Genomic DNA, 8,104 nt, shown 5'->3' on the forward strand with positions numbered 1-8,104 from the left:
AAAGTTGCATGGTTTAGATCTGTCATCTTCACTAATCTTAATATTTCTGCTATTAAATGGATTAATAAAGATTAAATAAAGTCATTTATTCAACAACTGCTTATTGATCATTTGGTATAATAAACACAGTTTTAGGCACTTGTGGGGATAAAAGGATGAAGAAGATGCATTATAATTTTCCAGGAGAGTTCTATAGAGAATATAAAATGAAGAGAGAAAAATTTTAAAAAGAAGGAAAGACATATTATGTTACTAAAGTGGTATGAATTTAAGTACTTATTCCACTGGAATAATGAAAGAGAAATGGAATCTTTGAGTATATGTAGGGAGCAGAGATGAAGACAGAGGGAAAGAGCATCTAGGGAGAGGGAATTTCATGGACAAAACTAGTATAAGGCTTGTTCAGAGTAGTGATGGAGAAATATTTGGGAAATGTTGACGGAAACACATCTAAAGTTTTAAAAACATGCCAGGGAAAGATGCTATTTTGGCCAACAGTTTTTCAAAGAATTTAAAGCTTTTGCATTTATTTTTATATGTATGAGTGCTTTGCATGCATGTTAAGTGTTACTGTGCATGTAAGTGCACCTGTGTGTGAAATGCCTGTAGAGGTCAAAATAAGGTGTTGGATTCCCTGGAACTGGAGTTATAGATGGTTGTGAGCTGCCATATGGGTGCTGGGAACAAAACCTAGGTCCTCTGCAAGAGCAGCCCGTGTTCTTAACTACTGAACCTTCTCTCCAGCCCCCTCACAACACTTTTATTGGTGTATATTCATTGTACATAGGGATGATTTGCATAAAGACAATTTTTTCAAGTATATCATGTGCTTTATCCATATCCACTCTCCATAGCCTTCTCTTTCTCCCATATCTTGCTAGTTCCTCTTCTGTCTCCCAAATAATCTCACTCCTATTTTCATGTCATATATATTATATATGATTTATGCATTTATATAAAATCTAGAATCTATAAACGAGAGAAAAATGTCATGCTTGTCTTTCTGAGACTGAGTTGCTTTACTTAATATGATGTTATCCAGTTTCATTCATTTTTCAGGAAATGGCATAGTTTCATTTTTTTTGACTGAATAAAAGTCTGCCATGTTTCTGTACCACATTTTAAAAATTCATTCATCTGCTGATGAACACGGAGACTGATTACATAACTTTGCTATTGTGAATAGTGCAGCAATCGGTATGAGTGTGCAAGCATTTCTGTAATATGCTGACTTAGGGTCTCTTGTGTATATACCCAGGAGTAATATAGCTGGATCTTGTGATAAATCTATTTGTAGTATTTGAAGGAACCTCCATACTCACTTCCATACTGGTTAGACTAGCATAGCAGTGTTTAAGGTTCCATTTCTCCTCTCATCTTCACCAGTATTTGTTGTTGTTGGTTTCCTTTATGACAGCCATTCTGATGGGTGAGATGGAACTTTGATATAATTTTGATTTGTTTTTCCCTGATGGTTAAGGATTTGGAACATTTTTTCATATGTTGATTGCCCACTTGCACTTCATATTTTGAAAACTGACTTTTCACTTCATTAGTGTGTTTATTGAATGGAATGTGGAAGCCAGACATTGACATCAGATGTCTCCTATTGCTCTCCACCTTATTTTTTGAGATGGGATCTCCCATTGAACCTGGAGATCACTATTTTGGCTAGATTGATTGACCAGTAAGCTCCAAGATCCTCTTGTTCATTCTATTGCTAAGGCTTTCCACTGAGCCTTTTATTTGATTAGCTGAGCTCCTTTCTGCCACAAAATTTCAATTTTATTTGTTCAATATTTCTCTTTATCGAATTCCTCTTTCATGTCCTGTAATGCTTTGTCTATTTCATCCAGGTGTTTATTTATATTCTCTTTGAGTTCATATAATTCACTCTCATTGGAATCCAGCACTGCAGAAGTGTCAATTTTTAAAGGAGTCATGTTCTTTTGGTTTTGAATTTCTTGTTTCTGGGTTGGAGCATGTGTGTGTGGGACTCAGCTGCTAGTTGAATAGCTTTTAAAAATATATTTTGTTTGTTATTCTTATTTTATGTGTATGAGCGTATTGCGTGCATGTATGTGAGTGCACCCATGTTATGTAATGTCTCGGAGGTCAGAAGAGGGTGTTGGATTCCCTTGGAACTGGAGTTAAGCTGAGACTCGAACCTGGGCGGGTCCTCTGCAAGAGCAGTCAGTGCTCTTAACCGCTGAGCCATCTCTCCAGCCTGGCTAGCTGAATATTTTTAAATCACCTGTATTCCTTCAGTTGAAGTATTCAAGCAGGACTAGGTTGTAGTGTGGTTGATGTGTCATTCTTTCCTGGACTAGGGGTTGTAGCTCAGTTGCAAAGTGCATATCCTTAAAATACCATTCTCAGAGTAGAATACTAACTGCAGAAACAATCACAATTAATGGATACAGTAATAACTAATTAAAGACAATTGCCGTTTCTGCTTTAACAACTTTCGGTGAATAAAAGAATAAGTACAGTATGATATATACTAAGATATTAACTACTGAGATTGGGAATGGAGAGAAAATAAACTGATTAAAATTAGTGATTAGGATTAGAGCAACAGAGTTAAAATAGAAGAGGAAAAAGTAAATAGAAGGGGCAAACAATAAGAAAGAAAGAGATAAGGCAAAGACACAGCGAAAAGTGAAAGGAGTTAAAAATACAATCACACAACATAAAATAGTTCTGGCACTTAGAAGGCTGAGGCAGGGTGTATTCCTAGCCCAAGGCCTAACTGTGCAGTATGGGATAGCCCCTCTTATAAATAAGTAAATAAACGAAGAAAGAAAATAGGGCAGGACAAAGTGGTCTACAAAATTAAAATCAGGTGTTAAACAGAGTATGCAGGTACTTGCATGGCTACAGGTGCAGACTGTCTCTATGTGGTGACTTGCCTGAGTTCAAGTGCATAATGTCTCTATGTGTCACTTGCTTAAGTGCAGGTGCAGATCATATCTCTACATAGTCCTCTTTTTCCTTCCTTGGCTATTTGGGTTGGTGTCTTCTGATAATATCGGAACCTTGTTGTATTATACCTTCTGTGCTGCTCTTTGTGTTGTTTGCCCCACAACCAGAGTACCTTCATAGGCTGGGAAGTTGGTACTTTAACTGGAGCTATCTTGTCTCTAGGTATTGGATAGGACTGTCAACAAGTTCACTAGTGTACCTTATATCCTAGCACTTTTATGCACTTGCCACTGCTTGTGCCTCTTCAAGGGGGCTAATGAATCTCACTCTAGTCTATGGCTCAGACCAGATTTCCAATCTGTGGAATACTGTGTGTTTCCAATTAAGAGTACTTCCCTCCTAGATAGAGGTATTCTGCAGGCCAGGACCCAGAATAGACCCCTCATATTTTTCCTGGGTACTCATGGTAGGCTGTGCATATTTAAGCTTCCTAGATGTTGACTCACCAGGGATTTTATTACTTTTTATAAATTTAATTTATTATTATTGTGGAGGAACATACATACCACGGTATGTGTGGATGTCAGAGGACAACTTTGTGGAATCACTTCTTTCCTTCCATCTTTATGTGGGTTCCAGTGATGGAACTCAGATCTCCAGGCTTGTGAGGCAAGCACTTTTACACACTAAGCCATCTTGCTGGCCCTGGGGCTTTAAAAATGGTTTATTGCCCCTCTTCTAGGCAAGTGCTGAGAAGAGAGGAATTTTTCCAGCATCTGTATATGGCATGTGAATTTCAAGATTTGTATCTAGTTGGATTGCAAATTTGCTCAGCAATTGATTATGATCTGGTCTCTGAATTTTCTGAAGTTCTTTCTTTGTCTTAAGCCATAGCTCCAACCCTCTGCAGTTGCACTCACTCTGTCTTGAGAGCAGAGCATGACATAATCAGAGATGGGCTCTCTAAGATGGACTCTGGACTCCCTCTTTCTGTTTCACTATCTAAAGCCCCCTTTTCCTTCTTTGCTATCAAAATCAGTGTCTTTCTGCTATCATCTACCTTGTAGGATAGCTGCTCTCTAACTTTCCCTGATTCCAGTAGTCAGTGAATAGTGCCATCTTCTCCCCTAGACCAATATTCCTTTAAAAAGATATATTTAAAAATATTATTTTTAATTATGTGTCTCTGTGTGAGCATGTGTAGGTGCCTGTAAAGGTCAGAGGCATTGGATTCCCCTGGAGCTGCAGTTACACACAGTTGTGAGTCACCTGATGTGGGTACTGGGAATTGAACTCCAGTCCCCTTCATGAGCAGTATTTGTTCTTAAACACTGAGCCATCATCTCCTAAGCCAGTATTTCTTAAAATGTCACTGGACCTACTATATGACCTACTATATGTCTCACTTTCCCCAAGTTTTGTGACTTTTTTAATCATAAAGAAATGTAATCATGGAGAGTCAGTCATTCAGGTATACAATTTCATGTCATGGAAAATGCTATTTCACATCATTAGTGTATTAAAGGCTTGAAATACATAAAAGCATAAAAGAGTAGGATTAGTCATAAAGAAATCAGATAACGCATAGAGCTTTTAAAAATCTTAAAGTTTGAAATTCTTTTGGCAATCTTAATTTGAGTTATTTTTTAAGGAACAACTTGAAGCTAGAATCCAAAATAGAGAGACAAAGAACTTGGAAGCAGACTATTATATATATATATATGAAAAAGCTGTCAGTCTTTCTTGACTCACTTGGTGGTACCATGTGAACATGCACATTATGATCAACAGATGTGTGGTTCCACATCAGTCACTTCTCATTCTTCTAAATACCCTAGTCCATTCATTGACTGCATCTACAGCATGTATTCTTATGCGTGTGCCCTTATTAAGTAATATGAAATCTGGAGTAAGAACCTAATCATACAATATCATATAGCACACATTCTCTTTCTCCACTTACATGGAGGACTATAGTCACTTCATACATTGCTATCAATTTTCTACAAAAGTAGTGAGTGCAAGTTGGACGTCTAAAATACCTTGCATATTACAAGTAACTTTTTCTTTTTTTAAGACAGTGTCTCCCTGTAGCCACAGCTGGCCTAGAACTCACTATGCAGACCAAGCTGGCCTCCATCTCACTCTACCTCCCGAGTGTTGGGATTAAAGGTGTGCGCTACCATGCCTGGCTTTTTAATTTTTTTTAATAATATTTTTATTGACTCTTTGAAAATCTGGTACGATATATTTTGATCACATTTGGATGCTTCCCTCATGTCCTTTCTTTTTCAACCCATCTTTTTACCCTCCCCCATTTAATGTAATCTACTTTTTTTACAACAATGAAGAATTATTTCTAATTTATACTACATCTACATTTTGGGTTGGTTGTGGCTGTGCTCTTGCCTAGGATTCAAGCTTTTACGAGAATATTTATCTGGAACATCTCTGGAGGGCAGGATGGAAGAAGACCATGGAAAGCCATACCATAGCCTATAAAGTTTTATTAAGAAGTGATGTATTTAATTAGGTAAATAATGTCTGTGAGAATTTAAAGTTTTAATGTTTTTGTCTAAAGAACAATCTGAAAAAAAATCAGAGTTGTAAGATTTCAGAGCCTAACTAGCTTTCATGATTATATGACCTCAAATCATACCACTGGATTGTTTGATGAACACTCCCTAGGCAATTAGAGCCAGCTGGAAAAAGTAAATGATACTGATACTGATGCCTTTGCCCTAGTTGAAACCAAATGACATCACCGGTGTACAATGAAGATGTTCCAGAGCTTTGAATAAAGCAGTGGGAGGATTTAGTCATCACAGTTCCATTGCAATAGTGATGAGGCAAAAACAACTGTCGCTGCCATCAAACCTGTGCTATAGCATGAGATGCCCTGCTTATGTTTAAGAAGATACTTTAGTTTAAGCCTAACATTATCTGTCATTAAATCATTCCTATTAATTTAACTGTTATTGGTTTGTTAATTGTATTTTTATTTAATTTGTAAAGTTATTTTAGTTTATGGTTGTATGAGACATTTAAACATAAGAAGTATATGTTGTCTTTATATTTGGCTATAACTAAGTAAAATGTTGATAAAATAATTTGTTTTCTTTTTCATCTAAAAGTATTCCAGCCAAGTGTGGTGGTGGGTGCATATTTGTAACCCCAGCACTAGGGAGGCTGAGGCAGGAGATCATAAATTTGAGGCCAGTCTGGGTTTCCCTGTCAAAGACAAATACACACATATATATGTATATGTATATCTGTCTATAATAAATTAAATCAAATGTGGTTGCATATGTTTTTAATCTCAACACTTGGGATACAGAGGCAGCAAGATTATGAGTTCTAGAACAGCCTGGACTACCCATCAAACCTGAGGCAACACTCCGTCTCAAAAAGTGTATCTTTGCATTACTGAAGTCTGAAAAATACTTAGGTAGACAATAGAAACTCATTGAAGAATTTCGTGGAGGTGAACGACATGGTTGGGGCTGTGCCTACACATCTTGACCTGGCAATGATATAGAGGGGTTAATAGAAAATAAAGACAGGAAGAGCTGAAGAATATAATTTGAGGGTCTAGGTATGTGCCAATAAGAGTTTTTGGGCACGGAACAGGGCGTGGTGACACATGCCTGCAGTCCCAGCACTTGGGAGGCTGGGGTGGGAGGATCATAGTTCAAGAACTATATAGAATTCTAGGCTAGATTCAGAGACATAGGAAGACCCTTTCTGAAAAAAAAAAGAGTTCATGGGAGTGGAAGGAAGAGGCATAGGGGAGAGATGTATGTGCAGGATTAATTAATGAGAAATTTATAGGGACTACTTTGAGTATAGAGAAGAGGATAGGAAGGGGTTGATTCTCCACAAGAAGTTACTTTTTAACTGTTTTACTCAATTCTTTGGGAGTTTTATTATCGCTAAAGGAAAAAAATCATATAGAAAATAGAGAAGCTCAGTTTAACAAAGGCAAAGTGTGTAACATTTGGTGCTTTTCACTGTCAATGATAGTTTTCAAATAGGCTAATGAATTAAAACTACATGAAAGTAAAGAGGAAGAATGCTTTTTTAGTGATGGGAGCTAATAAAGTAGTTTACCTATAAATAATTAAATTTTTATATCTTCAGTGTCTATCTACTTGCTTGGTATACAGTATATATCTGATAAATATTTGATGAAGTGAATTTTTGTTGAATGTAATAAGACTATTTCAAATTTATCAATCATCTAAATTTCCCGCTTTGACTACTATGGAGGAAAAATAACTTAGAAGAATCCCTGGTGTTTTATAACAACTGTATTCTTCATAAGACACACTTTTTGAAATATTGCTTATTAACAGAAGGAGGGATGTGTTCAGGTACCACTCATGTACCGTGAGCTGTAGTTAGAGTGGCAAAAAGTTAGACCACAGAAATAGTCTTCTGGGGGGACTGGAGAGATGGCTCAGTGGTTAAGAGTACTTACTGGCTGCTCTTGCAGAGGATCCAAGTTTGGTTCCCAGCACCCACATGGCTGTGAACAGCTGTCCGAAACTCCAGTTCTAGGGCTTCTGATGTCCTCTTCTTCAGTTCCAGGGGATCTAACACCCTCTTCTGGCCTCTGTGGGCATTGCATGACATGGGTGCACTTACACATATTCAGGCAATACACATAAAATAAGAATAATAAAGAAAATATTTAAAAGAAATAGACTTATGTAAGGGGCGGATTTTCCTTGAAAAGATATGGCAATGGAAACACTGATGTTGAGATAGTAAGCCTTGGGATAATGAGGTGATAGAAAGATAATTCAGGGCCACCTTTGCTGAGCCAAAGCTTTCAAACTGAAGGAATCTCTTGGTTTTTGTAAAAAACACAAGCAAACATTCTCTAGAGGATAACCTCAAATTCCCTCCACTAAATTTCTACTGATGAAATCAAAACAATGAACTCACAATGAAAAATTATGAAATACATGACAAGGAAATTCACAGTCAATGAAAGTCTGCATAAACAACAAGGATTACATTTGTAATCTCCAAGGACACAGGTATTAAAACACCCAGATATTAAACATATAGTAAATATATATGGAATATATAAACAAATAAAGGGCACAGTAAGAAAACTAAGCATTCAGTAAGATACTATTAAAATGACAGTAGAATTGAAAAAAATTAAATT

The sequence above is a fragment of the Nannospalax galili genome, unplaced genomic scaffold (genome assembly GCF_000622305.1).
Source record: "Nannospalax galili isolate Female #2095 unplaced genomic scaffold, S.galili_v1.0 scaffold270, whole genome shotgun sequence".
In the NCBI taxonomy this organism is placed as follows: Eukaryota; Metazoa; Chordata; class Mammalia; order Rodentia; family Spalacidae; genus Nannospalax; species Nannospalax galili.